This window comes from Adiantum capillus-veneris, chromosome 4 (genome assembly GCF_014529385.1).
Source record: "Adiantum capillus-veneris isolate H3 chromosome 4, ASM1452938v2, whole genome shotgun sequence".
In the NCBI taxonomy this organism is placed as follows: domain Eukaryota; kingdom Viridiplantae; phylum Streptophyta; class Polypodiopsida; order Polypodiales; family Pteridaceae; genus Adiantum; species Adiantum capillus-veneris.
The window spans coordinates 69293817-69319359 of NC_140934.1; the positions used below are offsets into that span (position 1 = coordinate 69293817).

The 25543-nt window shown below is 40.9% G+C and overlaps 1 pseudogene; it reads right to left on the reverse strand.

Annotated features, from left to right (window-relative positions):
• Window positions 1-400: 400 nt before the first annotated feature.
• The window catches only part of LOC147459366 (uncharacterized), a 39720-nt pseudogene continuing 14577 nt past the window's right edge, over window positions 401-25543 (reverse strand).

Below are 25543 nucleotides of genomic sequence, written 5' to 3' on the forward strand. Positions count from 1 at the left end.
TTTTTCAAAGAATTTTGGGCCTGCTTAACAATGATTTGATTTACTTTCAAAAGAAAATATTAAAAATCTGTCCATTCGCACAAATTAGTTGTAGAAGATGGTAATGGAAAGACACCTACAAACCTTCATTTAGCTATGAATAATTTTTATTAACTCATATTGAGCATTGGTCATAATTCCCTGAAACCATTTTCTATTTAGATAACTAACATAGTGTTGAGATTTTTTTACAAAAGTCTTAAAAATCCACAAAAGTGGATGAGTTTTTACAAGACTAGTGTTAAGGCCATGCAAGCCCAACCAGCTCCAGTAGAAGACTCTCAGACAATAGGACAAGGACAGATAGCACTGGATTTTCCACATACCGAGATGCCCAATACTAGCATAGAAACAACATTGCCTAGCTTTGAAGATCCAGCCAATACTCAAGTTCTCGAAACTGCCTGAGAAGAAATTCAATTGTCGATCTCGGAAGTGCATGATCCTTTACACCAAGAGTATCTGCAATACAAACTCAAGGTGTCACAAGTTCAAACCATCATTGATAACCAGCCCCTGTTGCAAAAGAAATAGTTTGAGAGGCTCTCAATTGATGAAACCTATTATAGAAATTCGCCGTAACATCTCAGTATTGACCCAACCTATTGTCCCATCAACAAAAGGCAATCCTGAGATAGTTCCTATTCATGTCAAAACAAAAGACCATCGGGGTGCTCAACTACCCTGTACTAACAAAGCCAGCAAGTAATTTCCCTCCCCTTAGAGAAATATATGATACACACCCTCAACGGAGTCATCAATCAAATGAAGGAGGTTCAAGATCCTGCATGCCCAATGATTGTAGAGATTTCCAAAATGTTAGTTATATGCATCACAATGTTTGAAGATATTGAAGCAGCTCACCACCCCTGGAAAGTATTTGTGGAAGTAACCAAAGAGTTGTGTTGGAATCTAAAGTTGAAGTTCAAAGCAAAAACATAATCATGGGTTTGTATGCACGAGTCATGTTTTTGCCTTCACACTACACGCAAACTTTTGAAGAGGCATTCATGACAGGATTCTTGGAAAGTGAATCATCAATATTCAACCCCATCACAAAGAAAATGCCTGTGCAACACATTGCATATCAGAATACTCTCATTAATAAGCCATTCAAAGAAATGGCAGCTAAGATCGAGATAGAAGCCAGAGCACATAAATTCATGCAACTTACCCCAACACGTGACAAGCGAACCTTAGATTATTAGTACAGTTTGAGATGACACCTACATCTAGATCAGAGTTTGACAAAGATGCAAAGTAAGTTTGCAAAAGGACATGCAACAAATAGGAAGGGGGGAATGTTTGGAGGATGCAACGGATGGGCACCTAAAGAGCCGGCTGCAAGCCACACTTTGTTGTGCTCTATCTTTTCTCCAAAGAATCCTTGTAACTACAAAGTAATGATTCTTGAAGTGTATTCATCGAGCCAATTATTCTCTATTTTCCGCTCAAAACCTACAAGCCTTGTAAAGTGGCCAATGGCCGTGGGAAAGGGTCCCAAGTCTTTTGGTCAAAACCCTTAGTTTCAAAAGTAGCATTATCATTATCTGTAAGGAGATTTTTGGACTTTGACTGAGAGTTGCAACTCTGCTACAACTCGTAATCAATCTTTCTCTTTGTCTGGTAATCAAAATATGATTCCGATTAGTGCATTATGTTCCTTGTCTCTTGTTCTTGAATCTAAGTGTAATCAATCTCAATTTTGATGTGGTTTGTGACAACCTATTTGTGGGAGCTAAATGCTTGGATTTGAGTGCTAAAATGGTTATTTTTTGATGTTTTGACCCTAAAAGAATGTTTCTAAGCCCCATAGAGATATCATTCTGAATAGTTCTTTTACTGTTTTTTTGCACATTTTTTGCGATGGATCGTGATTTTGGTACCTCCTTAGATGACCACAAAACTTGGTAGGATTGTGTCCTTAGGCTTTTTAATGCTCCTCCTTAAGTTTGGTTGCATTCTGACTCTGTTTGGATGTCAAAAATGCTTGATGACCTAGAGCGGTGAGACTAGACATAGGTAGATTTCTCAACTAGAGAGTGATAAATTTTCTATAGTAGTCAGTTGCATAGTTTTGTAGGTTCACTTCTTGAGATTGACAACCTCTAAGAGTCTCTGTGCCCCATCCCACGTCACTACCCTAAGTATTGACATATGGTAGTGCCAGATAGTTATGATGCAAACGTTCGTCGCAGCTACCCACTAACACTTTGGCACCTATGAACCAAGGCCATTGGATCACTCAATAAAATAGCACAAAACCTATATCCCTAGGGCCAGAGGGTAGCATAGGTTCCAATGTAAAAACTATCAAAGAGCATTTAGTCCATTCAATAGAGCATACATAGGCACCATGGCAGCCCTATGGCCCTAGGGCCATAGGATCTCTCATTACAATAGACGACAACCTATGGCCATTGAGCTTATACATTGGCATTCTATGGCCCTAGAGCCATATGATCTCACATTAGAATAGAGCCAACCTATGTCCCTAAGGCTAGAGGGTTCCCTATGATTAGGCTCTTAAAGAGCATATAGGTCATTTAAGGGCACCTACATGGGCACCATGGTAGCCCTATGCTCCTAGGGCCATAGTATATCTCATTGGAATATAGGGTAACCTATGGCCCTTGAGCTTATACATTGATACCCTATGGCAATATGATTTTTCATCAAAATAGAGGGCAACTTAAGGCTCTTGATATTTTACATTGGCAACCTATGGAGGCTAGGGCCACAGGGTGTCCGCTACTTTAATGACACTTCCTATGAACCTGTGGCCATATGTTGGCATAATTGCCCTTGTGAAACCGTTTTTCTCTTGGCACCCCATGGCCCTAACATGTGAACAATGACTAATTTATGGTCATATCACCACAAAATCTCATTGGATTAGAGAGAATACTTTGGACCTAGGGCATAGGATGCCAATGTATATGCTTCAGAGAAGCATTTAGTCTAGTCAAGAGAATCTACATGGCCATCATGGCATACTTGTGACCCCAGGGCCATATGATCTTTCATTAGAGTAGAGTCCAATCCAATCTAATGAGAGATCCCATATAGTGGTCTAGTTCAATCTTTATTTTGGAACCCTATGGCCCTCAATCCGTGGGGTGACAACAAAATAGTCCTACAGGGGCACCTAGGCCACCCTATGGCCCTAGGGTCTTAGGATCTCTCTTTGGGTTAGAGGCACCCTCTGTCCCTAGTGCCACAGGGTTCTGATGATAAATTTCTAGAGGAGCATTTAAGCCATTCAAGGACGTCTACATGGCCACGAAAGTAGCCTAAAACCCTAAGGCCATAAGATATCTCTTTTGCATAGACAGTAACATGTGGCCCTAGAGCTTCTACTTTGGAATTTAAGCCACTCAACGACATCTACATGGGAACAATTTACATAGGGGCTCTCATTAGACTAGAGGGCATGCTATGGCCCTAGGGCCATAGGGTTCCAACGTAGAAGCTTCAAGGGGAATTTAGACCATCCAAGGGCACCTACATGGGCACCCTAGATAGAAGATGATGTGGGTGCAATTGTATAACCTTTATCTTGGTGCCCTATGGACCTAGGGCCATAGAGTCCCCTCTTTGTAATTGAGGAGTCCCATGGCCCTAAGTCCATATAGTACCAATAAAATGGTTCTACAAGGTCACCTAGACCACCCTATGGCCCTGGGGTTGTAGGATCTCTCATTAGATTAGAACCCTATGAACATAGGTCCATAGGGTGCCAACAAAATGGCTCTATATTGGCACCTACATGGCCACAATGGCCGTCCTATGACCCTAGGGCCATAGGATCTCTCATTAGAATAGAGAGAAACATATGGCCTTGAAGCTTTTACTTTGGCACTTTATGGCCTTAGGTCGATAGGGTGGCCTAGGTGCCCGTTGTTGTGGATGTGGCACATACATAGTGGAAACAAATTCTAGTATATTTACTTTGTGACTTTTTAGATACATAAGTATATTTTTCATAATGTACATATGCATATCTATATATAATAATAAGCTTTCTATATCATCCTATTATTTATCTCAAGGGTAACATATTTTTACTTTACCATTACTAAAGTACTATGGGAAAAAACGTCAACTGATGTGTCCTCTTTAACTTGGGTAAGAAAGAATTGGTTCTTTCTTTTTACTATCTCATTATTGACATCTCACACTTTAGTTAGATCCTATAGCTAGTGTGATTTTCAATATATATGTATTCTATGTATTTTCTTTATATTTCTTATATTTCTTTTTAATAGCTACTAGGAAGGAACCAAATCCTAGTAGGACACTATCTTACATGATTTTTTAAGATACACCTATTTTAATGCATTATTGAAAGGATACTTACAAAACTTTATCAAGGAGCAATGTCATGCTTTCATATTGCATGAGGTGGCCATTGGAATCAAATGGAAGTATAGGCTAAAGGGGCAATATGAGGTGGCCATTGGAATCAAATGGAAGTATAGGCTAAAGGGGCAATATGAGGTGGCCATTGGAATCAAATGGAAGTATAGGCTAAAGGGGACCACAAGAAGACTTTTGGTACCAAAAAAGATACCCTATTTTGATGAATTTTTTACATATGGTTTTAATTCAAATCGAAAAAAGTATATTAGATGGAGGTCATAGCTCATGAGCTAAACTTTTTGGCCCTAATTTTCTTTTTTATTTGGAGCTATGATTGAGGAGATATTTTCAAAATGGTGGACAAAATTGAAATGTTCATGTACAAGGATAATGTTTTTTGGTGATAGAAAGTAAGCATGGCCTCGCTATCAAGAAAATATTTCATGAATATATGGAACGACATAATATATTAAGAGAGCCTCCCAATATGTAATCTCTTATGCAAACCCAAAAAAATCTAATATGTCTACTTTCTTTGGGGTGTTGGGAAGCATTCTCTTCTATTTGAGGAGAGAAATGATCATTTTCAAATTCAAATGTGAATACGATTCCAACTACAAGATGATCTATGCTTAGTTGCAAACACTAATTGCATGTGTCTCTTAGATTAGTAATTGTAGGGGTATGAGCCATCTAATATACAATCACTCCTGTTGAGGGTCATATTTTGATCTCATCACAGTTGTACTTTCAAGGAAAAAAGTCCACAATCTGCTTGTCATCGTTGGGGCTGCTAGTTTGAGCAGTTTCCATGCAGAGTCTAACCAAGGGGTTTGACAATGTAGATTCTAACCAAGGGGTTTGGATTGCAAAGGCAACACCTAGGGTTACCAGTGCAATACAACTTGATTTTCACTAATATTTCAACTAGTGTTAATAGGCCTTTTTAGTGGTGGGCGGTTTTTTCATGTGCATTTGACTATCATGGTAACTGTTTTGTTATGTTCAAACTTCATGTGCGCATATCATTTGGTTTATTCTATTTTTGACTATGCTTTCCTTGCATTTTTTAAGTAGGATGTATCAGGTTGAATGCTTTCATCCTTTCTTTTATTCGGATACATGACAGGGTCACATAGGAGCAAACTATTCTAGGTCATAGTGTCCGAATTACATTTTTGTAATATGCAGTTATGGACATGAGTGCAAGGTTTTTGTTTGGCACATGTTGTCACAAGAGGAGCAACATGGTCTAGGAACATTCCTTAGCCTTTCCTTCCACATATCATGAATAGTCTTATAGGTTGAACCTAGTTTGAGAGGTGCCGGTTTGAGAGCGGTCAAGTTTTACGAGGTTGAGCTGCGACAGGCAGAGCTGAGTAGGGCTAGGCTAGAATGGACCGAGCGACACCACTGTCGATCTAAGAGCTATTAGAGAAGACCTAGTGAGTTAGGTGAGATGAAGACAAGTGAAGCGAGATGGGAAAGAATCATTGAACAGAGAGGTATTCAAAGAGAGCACTTTGAATAGAGAGGTCTACACAAAGAGTGCTTGTCCAAGAAAAAACCCTACCTTTGCAACGGGCTCACATGTGAGGGGCCAGTTGGACTTTAGTGTTTTTTGAGAAAAAATTAAATTGAATGTCAGGTTTGATTTCCTAATGGATTTTTCTCATTGACAAGTGTGTTGACTTCGTGGGTTTAATGGCTTTTTACTATTTAGATTTAATTGTCACTATAAATCTTAAACACCTTTTACGTTATGTGGTGGACATTAATTGCTTTGATGTTTTGGTTGTGAAATGATTATCGGAAAATCAATGACATGAGTATTTTCTTCAATTTACCTTGAACTCACGTCAATTTGTCAAGTGTGTTGCGCATATTTGCTCAAAAATTGGCTTCGCTCGGTTTTCTTTGCTCGTTTGATTGGAAAGCCCCCTGTGTTAGGACACATAGACATCCTCCTGTCCAAAGCCATAGCCATCGGGTAGTCCTGCTGGATCAAATGGAATAAGAAGAAATTGTCCAAATATTGGAGCTTCATAAAACCCTTCCAGAATATTGGTAAAAACTTCCAAATGTCTCTCAATATTACTTTTTCTCATCGTGCCTACAAAGCGGCACGTCATCCACCCCCTCTGAACCTGCACATCCTCCAGTATGTGCCAATTGCACAAATCGTCAAGCATTATTTTGATTGGCACATGAATCCCTGTGTTAGAGTCTTACTATGTGGCGAGCGAGATTTTCCGAGCAAAGGATAATCTGAGCAAATGAATGAATAAACAGATAGATCATTTGAAGTTTTCCTTGGAAAAATCAACTATTCAAGTTCCACCTCTAGGGAGTGGTATATTTTGATCATATATGTGTAACACAAGTGCGATCGAGTTTTTTCGAGTGAAAAAAAAACGAGTGAGTCCCTCAACAAGAGCCATGGAAGCTATGGAAGGATAAAGGAATTGTGGGGCAATGTGGGATTCTTTTGGGCACAATGGAAAAACAAACAGGCTACCTATGTGTCCATGGGGTAATGATAGGACAACTATAGCCAATGAGAGAGAAGGATTATTTCTTTGCTATCCTAGGGACATAGAGGTGTTTCGTCTATGTCTCTTGCTTTGATTGGCAAAGCAGGTTGTCATGCCTACCAATTCTTGGGGGTTCCCTCATAAATAATGGTCTTCCATCATGCATTTGTGCAGGAAGTGAGAACACAGAGCCTCAAGAAGTTATAAAGCAAAGATGTTGCTAACAAAACAGCCGATAGGAAATTTTGGGTTAGACCTTTCTATGCACCTATGTCCACCCTTTGTGAGCCTCATGCCTTCATCTAAACTTAGCCTTTTTTAGCTAATCATATGCCACAACCCATGAGAAATCATTATCTCATGAATGAGAAAAACTTAATGTTCATAGACAATCAAGATTGTGGATTGAAGACCATTCTTTCAAGGTAAGAACAACCATCGACTGCACCACCAACTAAGCAAAAAATAGGACCATGGTACAAGTGTGGAGGTAATCATTGGGCAAGGATTTGTTGACACAAGGGTGAATGTAAAGAGATTTTTGGATTCTATGATGAATGTGAAATCACTCATGTTCTTCCAAACTATCCAAAAATTCTTGATAGTGAGGCGGTCAGGGCGGGAAACAAGAGAAGTGACCTCTAAACACACCTTGGGGCTCTCGTGCTGCTCAATTTGGGTTTGGTTAACCACAAGAACAAAACACAACAGCAAACCCACATCCAAACCAAAACAAGAAAAGGGGCACCACCTAGTGATGGGATGCAAACTAGGACACAAGAGGATTTTTTCATGACCAAAAGAGGCACAACAAAACACACACAAATGCTCTCACATAGACACATACCAAATGGATCAAGAGAGATATAGAGTGTTGGAATCTTCTAACAAAGATTCCCATTTATCCTATATTACTTCTATGTATATATACCCAGATGTAGTGTAAAACCCAGAATGTAGTTATTGATGAGATTATGTCAAATTTTTCTTTTGTACGATGATACCCGGAGCCAGGGTATAAAAGGCAACCTTTCAATGTTTTTTTGATACGATCATTATTACAAAGTGTTAGCAGCAAGCTAACACGGACACCATTTTTCGGAGTTCTCTTTGTGAAACATTTATTATTTTGATAAATAAAAAATATTGTAATTCCTATTTTCTCGGATAAACTCTATAATTAATGAGCCGGGGCTACAAGCTTCCAAATTGTATCAGCTAGTAATTTCCCAGCTTTGGTAGAACTCCAGATTATTAGCTTTGACCACCCAAAAACCTCGGCTAAGGTATAAAAGCCAAATTTTGTAAGTTTTTTATAAGTTTTTGGATAAGAAATACACAGTGTGAGCTAACAGCACTCACTCCTCTCTTTCTCGCGCTTCCTACTCCCTCCGTGGTTGTAACATTGCAAATGTGTTTGTTGCATTGCAACTGCAGGTAAGAGCTCTACGCATTGACTTAAGCAGTTCACAGTATTTCGTAGCTTTTGGCGTCGTCGACCCGCGGCCTAATTTCATCATAACTAGGAATTTACACTTTTAAATCAAAAACTAAGCATAGGCGGGGTATGGGGCATCATTGCTAAGCATTTAGATGCATTCTGGGTTAAAAATGACTAGGTCAAAAATCCACTGCTATTAATAATCACGATTCTGGAACTTGACCTAAAGTAGGGCTTGAGACCAGAAGCATGTGTGCTTAGGTCTTATAAACTTGTCCTAGAAGTTTCATTATGTTTGGATGTCATTTGATGCTGTGACGGATGTGAATTGTTTGCCGATGAGCGATTGGCTTTTGGTGATTTCAGTCACTTGAGTGTAGCTTGAGTTAGATGCGAGTTGTTAGTTGTTTCCCGAAAGATTGACAACCTCTTGTAGCCTCTATGCTAGTCGAGTCAGCTTCGTCCCATGGATTGACAATTTAATCGTGGTTCTCACTAATATTGCAATAAGATAGGATGGTGAGGTTAGACATGCGTCCCATATTTGGCACCGCTACCAGGGATTGAAGAGACCTAAACTAGGGAAAAACACGAGCGTCTTGTGAAGATATCCTTTAACTTCCTTTAGGTTCGCCTAGAGTTCAAAACTTTCTTTTAGAAACCGCATAGCTTAAGATTGTCGTCTTTTGCTGTGTAGCTCTCTATCTATCTATCTATTTCTCTCTATATACTTTAACTTCAGTATTAAGTGATAAATTCTATTTAAGCGAGTATATTTTATATTGCTATGCGCTCCCATTTGTGACAAATGTTATTGTAGCATCTATTTTTTCTCATTGACTCCTTGAGGATCGTCTCATGGAATGTGCAGGGATTGGGAGGACCCCAGTTTCAGCGTCAGAGGGGTCGGTTGCGTCAGGAGCTTCAGCGATGCCTTGTGGGTGGTGAGATTAATATTATTATGCTACAGGAGCATCATCTGTGTGAGAGCCACATTAGACGATGTGGTCAGATTTTGCGTGGTCGCTATGAGACATTTTGGTCAGCTGCATTTGGACCTGGAGGTATCCAAGGAGGGGTATGTATGACTATTGCTATTCTTAGCAACAGGCCATTGTGGGCAGAGGTATTATTGCGCCAAGCAGAGCTCAGTGGATTACTATGCAGGTTCAAGGTTGCCTTATGGGTTTCTTGAACACATATGTGCCCAATGTGGCAAGTGTACGAGCAGAGTTTTGGTCTCACGTTGTTCAGTCTTTGCCGCAGGCAAGGCATGGTGTGTTGGGGGAGACTTCAACATGTTGGAGGACCCCTCTTTGACAGGATTGACGGTGGCCATGCTATGGTGCACGGGGCTGAGTTGGCAGCTTGCAAGCGGCTATGTATGACTATGAGGGTATAATGTTTGGCAGCACTCGGGTTTTGTGAGGCCCCCAGACAACTTGTCTTTCTCTCGCTCTGACCGTAGGGTAGGAGGAGTGAATCTATTTAGGATAGCTCGCTTCTGCGCCAGTGACCACATTTGTCACATGGGGGGATCTGTTTGCATCCTAGCATGGACTACTTTTCCCGACTACGTGCCAGTGATTCTCACGGAGATAGAGGAGGGGAGGTGCGATGCTACGCATCCCCGAGAGGATCTTGCTGGATCCAGAGCTTAGAGAGCGAGTGGAGGCACTTTGGACAGAGAGTCTAAACATGCCAGACACCCCTGCTGGTAGAGTGGCCGGGACTAGCAGAGCTTAGTCGCTTCTTCCTTCAGTGGTCTGGAGGAGAACGTCTTCGACGGGGCATTGTTTCATTACAAAGGATGCACGAGCAACATCCAGATAGTCCATGGTTAGAGGAGCAATTACAACGGGCTAGGCAGGAGTTGGCTAGCATTGATTAGCGGCGCCATGAGTTTGCCTTCCATCGACAGACATCTCAGTGGACCCAGGTAGGTGACAGAGTTACTGGGGAGTTCTTTAAGACAGTGGGGCCACGCCATGCACACACCAATGTTAGTCAGTTGAGAAGACTTGACGGGTCAGTTGCTTCAAAGCCTGAGGATATGCATGTAGTGTAAAGTGCAGCGGAATAAATGTTGTTTTTTCTCAAGATTAGTGATCTTTACTGCTCAAGGTTCCTTTTAGTTCTTAGGGAAAGCGAGAGCTTTCCGTCTTGTGGAGAGTGCTATGATCACGAACAAAGTGAGTGGATTGTGCGTGCAAGTGAATGAGACTGAGAGAAAGAGAGAGAAGAGATACGACACCGAGAGGTTGTAAAACCCTCCTCCGATGGCCCCACTCTCGTCGGCGAGAGTGGTTTACTTGATTGCACAAATGCGTACAATGAAAATGTAATGGACTGATGCAATGGGACTATGCCGATGACGACGACGATGAAGACGGCGACGACTTAGGCTGAAATCTGGGATCTTCTTGGTGGCTGAAAATGGCTGTTTTCTCGCTGTGTTAGTGGCTGAAAATGACTGTTTTGGTCGGGGTCGAATAGGCGATGAAAAACGCTGCTGTCCTCTGCTTTTTGGCTGCGTTTTTGGGGCGAGATTCCTTGCTGAAAAACGTTGGGACAGCAGAGGGGTTCTGACTGAAAATGGAAGGTTTTCAAATGCTTAAGAAACCGTTACCCGACTATGATGACTGCTGTAAATGGCTTGATGAAAAACGCTGCATTGGCTGAGTTTCCTCTGGCGTTGGTACTTGCAAAAACGCTGATCTGACCAAGGTGAAAAACGCTAACCTTTTCTATTTGCTGGCGATCTCTTGCAAGGGAGGAAACGCTAAGGCAGCCAGAGGGATGGCGATGGCAGATTTTGGAAACGCCAAGGAGGCAAAAGTGCTCTATGATGAAAACGCTGGCCTTGAGGGGTTGGCCTCGCCAAGGGAATGGAGAGGGTTCTTGCTGAGAGAGGGTGGGACACCTGTTGCTTGGGGAAGCCTGTTGTGTCTTTGCTCATCTGCCAATTTGTGCTAACTTTGGTTTGCTTATAAATTAACTTACCCAATTTGCCCTACTGAGTACCCAACAAAAGTCACTTAATAAATAAGTGAAAAATGTCAAAAATAGGGAAAAGTGCGATAAAGTCATCTGAAAAATCCCCAAACTGTCTCTGATGGAATATGATGGAAATGCTTATGCTTATGCAAGGTGCAACCAGAGGATATGCATCTACACTGGGTGACTGGGCATGCACGGTCTATGAATAGACTCACAAAAGTGCCAGATCACTCCTAATCTAACTTGACTGGACTTGACGGAAACCCTGCTATGGTGTAGCTTGTCCACGGACACATAGGGTTGGGATGTGTCACATGACATCCCCTCCTTTTTAAAGTGAGGTACTGGTACCGAGCTGCATGGCTTCCTTGTAGTCTGCCAATAACTTTGGATAATCCTTGAAGAACTCTTCGTCTACCCACACCGCTTCATGGGTTCCCCGATCTTTGAACTTCAAAAAATAATGTCGTACTTGTTTCTTTGAACCATGGCAAAACCGATGCAACAAGACTTGCTCCGGCTCCATGACTTCTGCTTCATTGATGATCTCCGATTCTTCTTCTTCCGAAACGTCCTTTGGAGGTGTTCCCTGAAACACTTTCAACCAAGAAACATGGAAAACATTGTGCATTGACCATGAGTTAGGCAACTTTAATTTCATTGAAACCTCATTAATCTTTTTGATGACTGGAAATGGACCATACATACGAAAAGATAACTTAGGACATTTCTTTCCAACTTGCTTAAGACACTGTTTCATAATCCATAGATACACCCAATCTCCTTCCTTGATCGAGACCTCCTGACGATGCTTGTTAGCCTGTCGAGAATAAGATTCCTGAGCCTTGCTTAGCCGAAGCTTCACACTCTCAGAAATCTCATCCAATGACTGACTCTCAGCATTGGCATCAGGCATTTGACTAACCGATCGAGTCAACAATGACTGGAATTAGCGGCAAAAAGCTGCCTCATACGAAGTTCGACCAATAGCAGAAGAGAAGGAATCATTGAGAATAGCCTGTACCAATGGGAGATAGAGCTCCCATTGAGACTGTTGATCATGAACATAAGACTTCAACACATTAAAAGCTAACTGATTATAAATTTCCGTTTGACCATCTGACTGTGGATGAAAAGCGGATGAAAAATTCAACTTTGTGCCAAAATTTTCAAAGAGTGCACGCCAAAAGTTGGACGTAAACTTAACATCCCTATCTGAAACAATGGACTTTGGCAAAACACAGAGCGGGTACCAATGCTTTATGAACAATCGTGCAATATCTTGTGCAGTAACTGTGGCCTTACAAGGAATCAACATGCAAAATTTGCTGAAACGATCAACAATAGTTAAACATTGAGTGTTCCTTGAATGCTGACTTGGTGGTAAGTTAGTCACAAAATCCATAGAGATATCCTGAAAAGGTCCCTCGGGAATAGGGAGCGGAAGCAAGAGGCCTTGCTGCTTACCCCGAGGAGCTTTTACTTTTTGACATATAGTGCAATGTGTGACATAACTAAACACATATTTTCGCATTTTAGGCCAATAGAAAAATCGTTCAATCTTTTCCAATGTGGTGTTCATACCCCTGTGACCACCCGTGAGAGAGTCATGTGCATCATGCAATATGGCTGGCCTGAGAGAGGGCAACACACATAGACGCTGACGAAAAAATAACAATCCATCACGAATGAGATAGTTGCTCGGCCCTTGGGAAGCAAGAGCCTGCAACCAATACTTACCAAACTCCGAATCTGCATACTGGTTCTTCATGCTGTCAAAAGACTCACCCTGTATAGAAAAAGTGGTTCTTGGCTCAAGAGCCAAAATCTGTCCTTTGCAACTCAACGCATCTGCAACAGGGTTAGCTTTTCCAGGCACATAGTTAATCAAACCGCCAAATTGCTCAAAAAATTGTGACCACCGCACTTGGCGATCACTCCAATGTGCACTAGGCATTGATTGTAGCCACTTGAGGGCTTGATGATCTGTGCGCACAGTAAACTCTCTACCATACAAAAAATGCTTCCAATGCTTAAGAGAGTGAATGACAGACAAAAGTTCTTTATCATAAACTGAATAATTCTTTTCCGCACTATTGAGCTTCCGGCTAAGGAAAGCTACTGGGCGACCATGCTGCTGGAGCACAACGCCTATGGCAACATTGCTCGCATCCGTCCATACCTCAAAGGGGTCATCCCAAGAGGCAAGGATAAGACACGGTGCTTCTGTCACCGCAACCTTGAGAGCTGCGAAAGCCTCAATGGTTGCCTCGGGCAAGTCTACGCGTTGACGGCGAGTCTCTTACCCCTTTCAAAACATCAATCATAGGTGCAGCAATGCATGCAAAATTCTCTATGTGCGAACTATATGCTTGACATAAACCAAGAAAAGAACGCACATCATATGCAGTTTTGGGCAAATCCCAATTACGAACCTGTTCCACCTTCACGGGGTTTAGCTTGACACCATCTGCAGAAATGATATAATCCAAATAAGTGACTTCAGTAAGAAAAAATTCAGACTTCTTAGCTGCAATGTACAACTGACACTCATCCAAACGAGTTAGTACCCTTTTAACATCTCTTTCATGTTGTTCCCACGATGCAAAAAAAATGAGAATATTTTCCACCATTTCTTGCGTGATTCTTACCAAATTTTCATAAGTTTCCAGCTTAGCTACTTCCATGTCTGGAGAGGGATAGTTTTTCCATTTGTTTTCCATGTTTTGGCCTGCTTTAAGTCATGCTTGGTAGGCTTCCAAGGAGGCATTAATAGGCTCAAAAATTTTATCAACCAGAACGGATCCTCCAGATTTCACTGTTTGTTTCCTTGAATTCACTTCCAGTTTCTTTCAAATTTTCTTGGAATAGGTTTTTTCTTAACCTGTTGCTTTTGTTTTCTCATCTCAGATCTTTTGCTTCTGCTTCTTTTGATTCTTTGAGAAGAACTTTCGTATTTTCCGAATCATCAGGGGAGTTGTGTTTCTTTTTCTTGGTCTGGGCTCTAGTGATTACCTTGATTGGAACAATTGGTTCACTCTTTGATGAGCCACTAGGTATCACTTGGACTACATTTACTATTGTTTTACCCTTGTTCAAAGGATTTTTAGGACAATCTTCCGAAAAGTGTCCTTCCTTTTTGCAACATTGTATGCAATAGGCTTCAATTGGTTTGAGGTTTTATTAGGCTCTGGACATTCATTTCTCCAATGATCATCAGCACCACAATTATGACAATTTTTTGTTCTTGGCTTCATCATGTGTCTTACCATGGGAGGTGTGACACCTTGATTAGCTACATAATACATTGGTGCGAGCTTTGGTGGAGCATAAGTCACGGTTTTGTTCATTGGTGGTGGATGTGAATTATACCAATCTCCTTCTACCATTATTGTAGATGGACTAGGCTCGGCATAGGGTGTAACAGGCACTAATGTTTGTTCATCTATGACTCCTTCAGAGTGCATGTACTTTATAGGTATTGTATTATGTCCTCAATACGGAGGTTGTTGTCCCAACATAGGTTGATTTCTTTCCATACCCATTGGTGGTCTTTGAGCTTGGACCATATTAGGCTGATATCTATACATGGGTTGTCTGTGTGGCCTCATGGACACGTACTGAACATTCCCATTATACTTTGTTCTAAAGTAGCACTAGTGGGTCTCATGGTTGGTCCATTTACCCTTGTTAGGAAATAAGACGTAGCTAAATAGATAATTGAGTAGATTACTTAATGGAGAGAGACAAATTTATATACACGAGATTATAGTGTAGAGAGAGAGAGAGAGAGAGTACACACGATATACGTGGTTCACCCAATGTGGGCTACGTCCACGGGAAAGCAGCCACTCAATGGCTTTGGTACTTCAAAACAAGAAGTAGTTTACAAAGGGATTATACCCTTAATGGAGCTCCCGCCTTGCTTCACTCTCACCACCTCACACTCACCTTGTTGCATCAACTTCACACTATGAAATGTGTGTAGAAATGGCCTCCTTTTATAGGCCAAAAGGGCTGCCCTCTCTTATGAGAGACAGCCATGTGTAGCCGCCCTTGTGCGAATAAGTCCAAATCGGACCCTCCAATCCGCCCATGTGTGGCCGCCCTTGAGAAGACAAGTCCGCTTCTGAATTCGGCCACCGGCCATTGAATTCGGCCACCGGCCACCGGCCATTGACTTCCGACCACCGGCCACCGGCCATTGACTTCCGACCACCGGCCATTGGCCATTGACTACCGGCCACCGTCCAACCGACCGGTTGTTTTCCGACCGCCGTCCGGCCATAATATTCCGGCGAAAAGAAATATTCCGGCGAAAAAAAAAGTCTCGGGGGCCTCCGCCCCCGAGGCCTTTAAAGTTGCCCCTGATTCTTGTCCGTGAAAATTTTGGTTTCCGGTGAGTGATTTTCCTTCACGCACGATGGCTTCTCCTCATAATGGGGGCCTTACAAATGTGCGCTTTTACCACAGAAAATTACAAGGGTAAATCAGGCTCCATACTTAACAACCCTCGATTGCACACCATTTTTGTGGCCTAATTGGTTGTCCCTATGGAGGTATCCCTTGTCCTGTTCCCCTCATAGGTGCTTTTTGCATGTTTCTCATCACGTCGTTCATTCTTTTAAGCATATCTTCTATGGCTGAGAGTGGTGCTGCAACAACTGTCCCCACTTGTGCTGGTTTAGTGGATATTGTTTTCTCGATTTGGTTATCCTTAGGGACATCTTCTTCGCACACAATTTCCATGTTAAATATTCTTTTGTATCTTTTTAAAGAGCATCAATTATCATCGCTTTTGATTACTACATTTACATAAATTCTACGTAAAAAAGTGTGTGAACACAATTTGCTAGTCCAATTTGTATACTTCCAATGTTTTAATTTTTTTTGAAGTTTTTCAGTCGGTGTGTGCTTTGTTTGAATTAGTATGTGTGCACGGAGAAAAATGTAAGTTAAAAATTCAATATATGCTGAAATGTGACAGACTGTTACCATGTATTGTTTGATCTAAATTAAATTCTTATAAACCACTTGTTTGAACTACTTTTTATACGTGTAGCAAATTGCAATTTTAAGTGAAGATTCTTTTCAGTTTTTATCAATATTATTTCCTTGCACATTTGTCATTAAGAAGAGAATGGGGTCTACGAGGGCCTCTTTATTTGGCAGTTTAAGAAAAACTTTAGTATTAAGAAAGTAATCAAAGGACAGCTTTCGAATTCAAACAGGCAAAACAGCTAGTTTATTTGAATTCAAAGTTTTCCCCCAAAATGGAATTTAAAATCTAGCGGGTAAAACCATATCGCTATGGAAAGAGCTCGACGCATAGATTACAGATCTATGATCTCCACTCAATCGGATATCATTTATGGGAGTTATGGAAGGCCGAAAACCATAAAATTGTCCACCTCCTTTTTGAGGGGAAAAGTGCATCCTTTGACCACTCTTACACATCTCTTACACACCCACCATTCTTTCACACATGGCTTACACCTATTCATCAAAATGTTAATCAACTCCAGAAGCTCATGGCAAATAAAGAGGCCCTCCTACACCCCATCCTCTTCCTAATGTAAAGTCTTCAAGTGGTGGTTAAGAGTTTACATGAGATAGTGTGAGAGTGTTAGTGTCATTTGCAACCATGAATTTGTATTTGATATGCTGTTTTTTTATTGTCCAGTGCAAAAATGATGCCAGATCAAAAGAAATATATTATGCGTGTCATTCGTAAAGAATGTATTTTGTCAATCTCATCATGTGCAGCTGATCGCATACAACAGATTAGTGAAAGTGATGTCTACATCAAAAGACTTCACTAGTGCTATATGGGAGAACATAGAGCATAGGTTGCAACTTGAAGGCCAATACGAGTTGTTACGTCCAGCTGGGATACAAGAATTTGACCCCCACCACAAGGTCAGGACAGTGTTAGGCAATATGAAAGTATGTTGCAGAGACTTAAAGGAAGATATCCCACCTGCTTGTGATATGTCAAAATTAGAGCTCTGGGATAAATTGTGGGAAGAACAGAAGCGTGTGAAAGTGCAGGACCAAGCAGCCTTACCCAAGAGATTAAAAATGGCCCAAGATGCGCAAGCAGCTTTGGGAGGTCGATCCGATGCCAACGGCACCGGCACAATCATGCGCATTGCTTTGAATGCAAAGTGCGCTCATCTTGTCGGCATCCCTCACGAAGCCTTGGTAGAAGGTATGAGGATTGGAGCAGGCTCCTTCAGTGTGTGCACATTGTACACCATCAAATGCATCTCATTTTTTTCAGACCACATTACATATGTGGGAAAATGTTACAAGGGAGGGAGTGAGGCAAAATTTGACAGCTTTCAGACAAAGCAAGGAATGCAAACGCTTGACCCCTCCATTGTAAGGTCCATTGGGTTTACTACAGAAGCTCCTTGGATCACGATATCCCATATTACAATAGGGGTACCATGGGCGACATGATGTGTCGCTTACCGTTCGCTCATGGATTGTTCAGACGACACATGCACAGGCTACAACACGGCTGGAGATCATTGCCTGTAGCAAATCTTCCTATAAGCGAGATAGACACAGTGCGGATCAAAGCAGTGATTGAGCAGATGCCAGCAATTTCTCATGCCTTGATTGATGGTGTTGCGGCTGCCCACTCGGCCAGTATAGTGCATAGTGACCTACACCCATTCAACATAATGTTGGACTTTACCTCGCGCCAATAAACCCCGCGTCGGCATCATTGATTGGGGTATGATGCTAAGAACACCAGCTAAGCGCATAGCAAATAATTATCTGCATCCAAGCACACAGTCGGACGAAGTAGTTTTGAATGCACAGAGAGCAGGGAATGCCGAGATGGCTAAGCGACCGTGGATTGCTCCCGAACTATACGATCCACGGTGCACATATGCATATAACACAAAAGCGAGTGACATTTATGCATTGGGCTACCTATTCGACATGTTGGCATATTTTTGGAGTGCAGTCAAAAAAGTTTATTTTCCAAAAGAAGTTTTTCACCACCCAGACGAAGATGTTATGAGGGCTATTCGAATTAAAGTAGATTGGTGGATGAAGTTAAAAGAGAGGGACCAAAGAAGGAATGCTTCTGACGTGTTGATATTTTTCAAAGAACATTGAAAGACAGACCCTAACCCTGTGCAACATCCACTTGTGGAACTTGCATCATCATTTTGTCCGATTTAAACATTTCTATGATATACATATGTCTTGTCCAATGTTTTTTTTTTTTTTGGAAGTGTATTATCTGGCTTGAAGTGGTTCACCGAATTGAGTCAATTATCTTTAGTCATTTCAAATTTGTCATTTAACTGTCAGTATTTCAAATTTTCCTTGTGGTTCAATTAGTCGCATTTGTTGTGGTTTGATTTAGTGGATTCCGTGCAGTGTCCCAATGAGTGATAATATATATTTGCCAATGATATTGAATATTTGTCTATTTGTTGATTACAGCTCTAAGAGAAAATGGCTGATCAAGAACAAGATATTGGCACCCAATCACTGCCTGATGATCAACAAGAAGCGGTTGTTAATGCATTTCAGCGCATGAAGTCTCCGACACACGGCATGTCGGCAGAACAAGCGATGCGTACTGCTCGCCGACTCTCAAAGTGGGCAAATCCAAACCATATGCCATGGAAAGAGATCAATAAAAAAGTGACAAAGGACATGATCAAGACAATATGGCCATGTGAGGACGCAGAGATTAAGAAAGGAAGGTGGAAGGTTTCGAAGTGCAACAATGATGCGATCAAAGATAACGTTGAGAGGATTTATTTGGAGGTTTATGGCCATCCCCTGCACAATCCAGATTGTGCGCTATATTTTGCAAAAATGTTATATGTTCACTTTGTGCAATAGGGACCAGTGGACTTCTCATCAAAGGAAACAACTATTGCCACTCATGATTTAAGGGAGAATTGTGTCACTTTCACCTGAGATGAGCTGACATTGATAGTGGAAGGCGCCAACCTACAGTTAAAAAGAGAGAAGGATATTTACATGACATAGTTGACAGAGAAAGATGTAGAAATAACACGGCTTTCTATAGCCACTCAGACATCGCAACCCTCACAAGTCCGGATAGAGAAAAGAATTCACCGCTTAAGTTAGGACGTTCAAAATCTGACACAGCGAGTGAATCCAACACCTATACAAGGGATACACATCAGCCACCTTGTCTTGCATCCGGAGTTGGTCCCCTCGTCTACTTCAGATGCATCTTCATCTTCCCAATGTCCAGTTTGCTACAGGAATTTTGATGGATGGAGTGGATATTATACATTGACATGTGGTCATTATTATCATTTCGTTTGTCTTATTCGTTTGATGCAAAACAGTAGTCGATGTGCAATCTGTTCACAAGATATTCCACAAGGAATATATATTATGTTTGTCATGGCAAACGAATATAAATTCAAGCAAGCATGCCCAAATACCCCTAGTACAATTAGAAATCTGCTTGAAGAGCAAGATGTTGCTTCAGGGCAACACAATTGACATCGACAAACTATGTAATATCGTGACAAACTATGTAGTATCGTGAATATGATGCGTTGTAATTACTCAAAACACATTTGAATACAAGGTCTTTTACAATGGTTTTTGACATTTACTCATTCTACTCTCAAGCTATATTGAATAAATTGAGTTATTATCTGGTTCTAAGTCCGAGTGTTGTGCTTCTCCTTGTAATTCAACCTCCACATCTATTATCAAATTCTCTTCTATTTCATCTACAGTGCATTGAGATACACCAACATTGAGACAAACTATGTAATATCGTGACAAACTATGTAGTATCGTGAATATGATGCGTTGTAAATACTCAAAACACATTTGAATACAAGGTCTTTTACAATGGTTTTTGACATTTACTCATTCTACTCTCAAGCTATATTGAATCAATTTAGTTATTATCTGGTTCTAAGTCCGAGTGTTGTGCTTCTCCTTGTAATTCAACCTCCACATCTATTATCAAATTCTCTTCTATTTCATCTACAGTGCATTGAGATACACCAACATTGAACTCTTCTTCAACTTCATTTTGACAATCATACAACCAGGTTGGCATTTCCTCCTTGTAGCCAGCACTTTCGATGTGATTCAGTATCTTTTCGTTGCAATACATATACACTAACTTTTTTGCTATGTCTGCTAATAGTCTGTTGTAAAGAACATACTTGTACATACTCCAGTTTCTCTCTAAACTTGAGTTTGCTGCACATTGTGCCAGTACTTTCATTGCAAGGGGACGTAACGTAGAGTAATGCTTTCCACCATTCATCATCCACCACTTCCATGCAGGTTGCTCTTTTGTCATTACCTGTACAAAATCATTCGCAAAAGGACCTTCTTTTAATCTAAATGCACGTATTTCTTTGATGCAATCAATTTGGTCCTGAACGTTGGAGTAGAATGTGTTGACCACGTGATAGAAATCGCTCAGGACCTCTGTATTGGACATCAGATCTAAATTCCAATACTCTGGCCCGAGCATGTAAGCCATGCTATGGAGTAGACTATGAGCGCTCTTCCACCTTGCATGAAAATACTTAGCCAAACTTTTTCGTTGTTTGCCAGAGAATGATAATCGCCACTCCTTCTCTACTACAGACTCTTTCAACTCTTCAGGATTTTCAAGACTCTGTTGGATTGACCACCATGTCATCCACACTTTGCCCAAGTTTGGCGCCCTTTGATCAAGATTGCAGATTGCGAACATAACGGGCATCATTACATGGTATGCATCCATTAAACTCCTCCACCAAGCAACCTTGTTTACATTGCCACATAGACATGTAATTTTATCTTTCACTTTTTCTTTCTGCACAAGCTGTCATTCATCAAAGGCCGCACAATTGAATGTGGAATCATAGCACATTTATTACGGAGAAGTGATTCCAAGGTATAAAAGTGTCTACAGAACCGAGTTTCAGTAGGAAGTTTCAGCATCACTGACATGCGCATCCTATACAAATCGAGCACTCTTTGTTGTTTCAAGATAAATTTCACAACCTGACGTGCTGTATCAATTATTTTGGCGAACCATGTGGTTTCTTCGCTAGTGTACCAATCTTTCAGCACCAATTTCAAGCTCTGCGTATTACAACCATTGGCAAAAATGTGTGGAAAGCACTTCTTTATTAATTTACTGGCGTTTTTATAATTCTTTGCGTTGTCCATGACTACTTGAACGACATGTTTAGCATCAATTTCTTTAATTACATTAATCAAGACCTCAGAAATATATTTGCCACTTTTACTTGCACCAGAACTATCAATCTTCTTTATAAACGTTTCTCCCCTAGGACAAACCAGCATTACATTGATCAGCGGTCTTCTCTGAACATTTGATGAGCCATCACTCACAATCGTACATCCTAAAAGCAAAATATTTCCAAGTATTATTTTGCCAACACACTCTTTGACTTCGATGTAACATTTGTCCAAGAAAACATTTCTTATCATGTGATAAGAAGGAGCTGAAAATCCTGGACCAACTCACCGATTTTCTTCCAAGCAGCCTTCCAATGATTGCTGTCTACCATGACCAAAGCACGTCCAGTAAAGAATATTGCTTTAGCGAGTGCTGTTTGTGCTTCTTCTAGAGACTACACTCGAAAGCTTTGATGTAATTATTTTTTACGCATTTGACAAAGTCCACCTTCATTGTGACGTTTAAAAGGAACACTGCCTGGAATTTCCTCTCCTGGTGCAGGTTGTTCTCTAAGGTTAGTTAGCGTCACTATAGGATCTGCGGAGTTAATATTTAGCTCTGGGAACTCTTGACTCGAAGACACATAGCTATATATGTGTTGTCTCTTGCCACCCTTTTTGGCGAGCTCTTCTCTCAAATGCTTTGCCACTGCAGGTGCCTGAGAATGTCCACATTTCTTACAATTATTTTTAGCGCTACCCAAAAAATGATCCCTAATACATGGTGCACCGCCTGATTTTGTTGTGTGACAAAATTCACATTGCCACTCCATATATCGGCCGCATATGTTGGGAGCATAATCCCACTCTTTGCCAAAAGCTTTTTTATTCTTTGGCTTCTTCGTCCTACTTGTGTTCACATTTTTCTCCATTGCTTTTAAATTAAAACTGAAGAGAAAAGAAAAGATGTTTAGTTTTTGAAACATTTTTCTTATTTTCAATATATATTATAATTTTAAAACCATTCAATATGAAAGTAACCATGATGCACAATATGAGATTTTCAATACACGCTAGTCAATCCACATATCGATCACCTATATTGTGAGCAACCATACACATTGCAACGTATTCTATGCATGGCATAATAACTATAACAATGCTATGAATCTCTCTATGCAATTATTATTATAATGATTATTTATATGTCCACTTTGATTTGCAAATAATAAGACACATCTAATTTCATTTGCTACGAAAAAACAAACGAAAGCAATAAAATATATGATTGGTCATTTCATGCACTAATAATCTATCGTAATACATAATGCACTCTCTGTATAAACCAATGCATGAACTCACACAAATAAATCTTCAATATAATCACTCAATTGAGGACTACTTGTACCCAGTGAAGGATTGTAGCCCACCCATGCAACCAATTCAATATATAAAAGCTATTTTAACCCAATCAAGGATTATAGCTCTTATATTGTGGAGTGACAAGTGTAAATCAACTCAAATGCAAGACTTCAGGGATCTTTATATGCCCGGTACACTAGTAGAGGACATCCAACCCTTGACTATCGACTGATCATTTACATATTCTCATCTTCTAAAACCACTATTACAGCCCTCATTTGGACCAATGGCTTCTTCGCAACGAGCATGATTCTCCAAGTTTTCAGTTGTTTTGATTTTGCACCTTTATGTCGATAAACGAATTAAAATTTTCTAGAAGTGGTTACCGAATTAAGAATCACGTTCGGCCCAAAAAAAGGACCTGTGACTTTGTAACCTAAGGTCAATTCACAAGGAGATGACTATATCCGGCACTCGGATACACTTCCCAAGGATTTGCCTAGCTAAAAGACCGGGGTTAGCACACTATTTACTATATATAATTACTCCCGCCGAGCTTTTTCATCTTCCCGGTGGGCCTTCCGGAAAAATAAAAAAGCCCGACGAGCCCCGCAAAGAAAATGAAAAAGCCCGGAGGGTTAGTTGGCTCTATAGGTTTTTGCAGGTCAAAATCAGAGTCACATTTGTTAAGTATGGAGCCTGATTTACCCTTGTAATTTTCTGTGGTAAAAGCGCACATTTGTAAGGCCCCCATTATGAGGAGAAGCCATCGTGCGTGAAGGAAAATCACTCACCGGAAACCAAAATTTTCACGGACAAGAATCAGGGGCAACTTTAAAGGCCTCGGGGCAGAGGCCCCCGAGACTTTTTTTCGCCGGAATATTCCTTTTCGCCGGAATATTATGGCCGGACGGCGGCCGGAAAGTGGTCAGAAAACAACCGGTCGGTTGGTCGGTGGCCGGTAGTCAATGGCCGATGGCCAGTGGTCGGAAGTCAATGGCCGGTGGCCGGTAGTCAATGGCCGGTGGCCGGTGGTCGGTGGTCGGAAGTCAATGGCCGGTGGCCGGTGGCCGAATTCAAAAGCGGACTTGTCTTCTCAAGGGCGGACACACATGGGCGGATTGGAGGGTCCGATTTGGACTTATTCGCACAAAGGCGGCTACACATGGCTGTCTCTCATAAGAGAGGGCAGCCCTTTTGGCCTATAAAAGGAGGCCATTTCTACACACATTTGATAGTGTGTGAAGTTGATGCAACAAGGTGAGTGTGAGGTGGTGAGAGTGAAGCAAGGCGGGAGCTCCATTAAGGGTATAATCCCTTTGTAAACTACTTCTTGTTTTGAAGTACTAAAGCCATTGAGTGGTTGCTTTCCCGTGGACGTAGCCCACATTGGGTGAACCACGTATATCGTGTGTACTCTCTCTCTCTCTCTCTACTCTATAATCTCGTGTATATAAATCTGTCTCTCTCCATTAAGTAATCTACTCAATTATCTATTTAGCTACGTCTTATTTCCTAACAACATTAAAAATTAACATGATCACGTGATTTTTTTGTGTAAATACTAGAGTTATTTACGTAATCACCCAATCGTGATTACGTTAATGAAATCCCTGATGCCTACTCAATTTTGCAGTGAGGATGGCTATGAAATAATTCCCATCAGAATGATTTTAAGTCCTCAACATTGAAGACGAAGATGAGGAACCCAAGGACTTAATGAAAGCTTAACAAGTCTTTTCGGACCTCTATTACGATGCAATTGATGAGTTGGATGAACACTCAGCTACCTCAGAAGATTCAGGTTCAGAAAAAGAACATATGAGAGCTAAGCTACTATTAAAAGGAGGGGAGGAAAAGTTTTTTAACTTTTCAAACCAAAAATCAAGAAGATAAAAATGGTATAGATGAAAAAGAGACACCAAAATTGTGAAAACACGACCTATGCCATTAGTCTCCAGTAGAAACACAATTCTTGATGCAGATAGATGCAAATAATTGTGTTAAGGACAAAATAACTGGAAAATATCCTTCAAACAAAAACTCAAAAATGTCTCAAACATCAAGAAAAAGAAGGAAGGGTACTCAAGAAAACCCACAGGATAAGAAACCACTCATGATACGAGTTGAGCGGAAAAAGAAATATCAAGAGTTGAAAAAAGTTCTAAAGAAGATATACACAACCGAAATGAAAACCATGGAAGAGGATAGTAAGGATGTAATGCGTGTTCCATCCCATTACAAAAAGTATACTCTCCAAGATCGGAAAATCATAGTCGAACAACCTGTTAGGGAACTAAGGAAACAGGGCGATTCTTACGAAGGACCTGAAAACGCTAAAAGGATAGACTTGGTTGAGCCAGGAGAAGAGCCAAGACCTGCTTACATTGCAACAAGGATAGACTTGGTTAAGCCAGGAGAAGAGCCAAGACCTGCTTACACTGACCCAACAGAAGAAAAAGAAAAGCTTTTGCTAAGCTTGTTAAAGGAATACCGAGATATCTTTGCTTGGTCTTACAAGGATCTCAAGGGTGTTGATCCAGAAATCTATCAACATACCATACCCATGAGAGATGATGATGCAAAACCAAGTAGACAGAGACCATACACGTATAATGAAACATTTGCC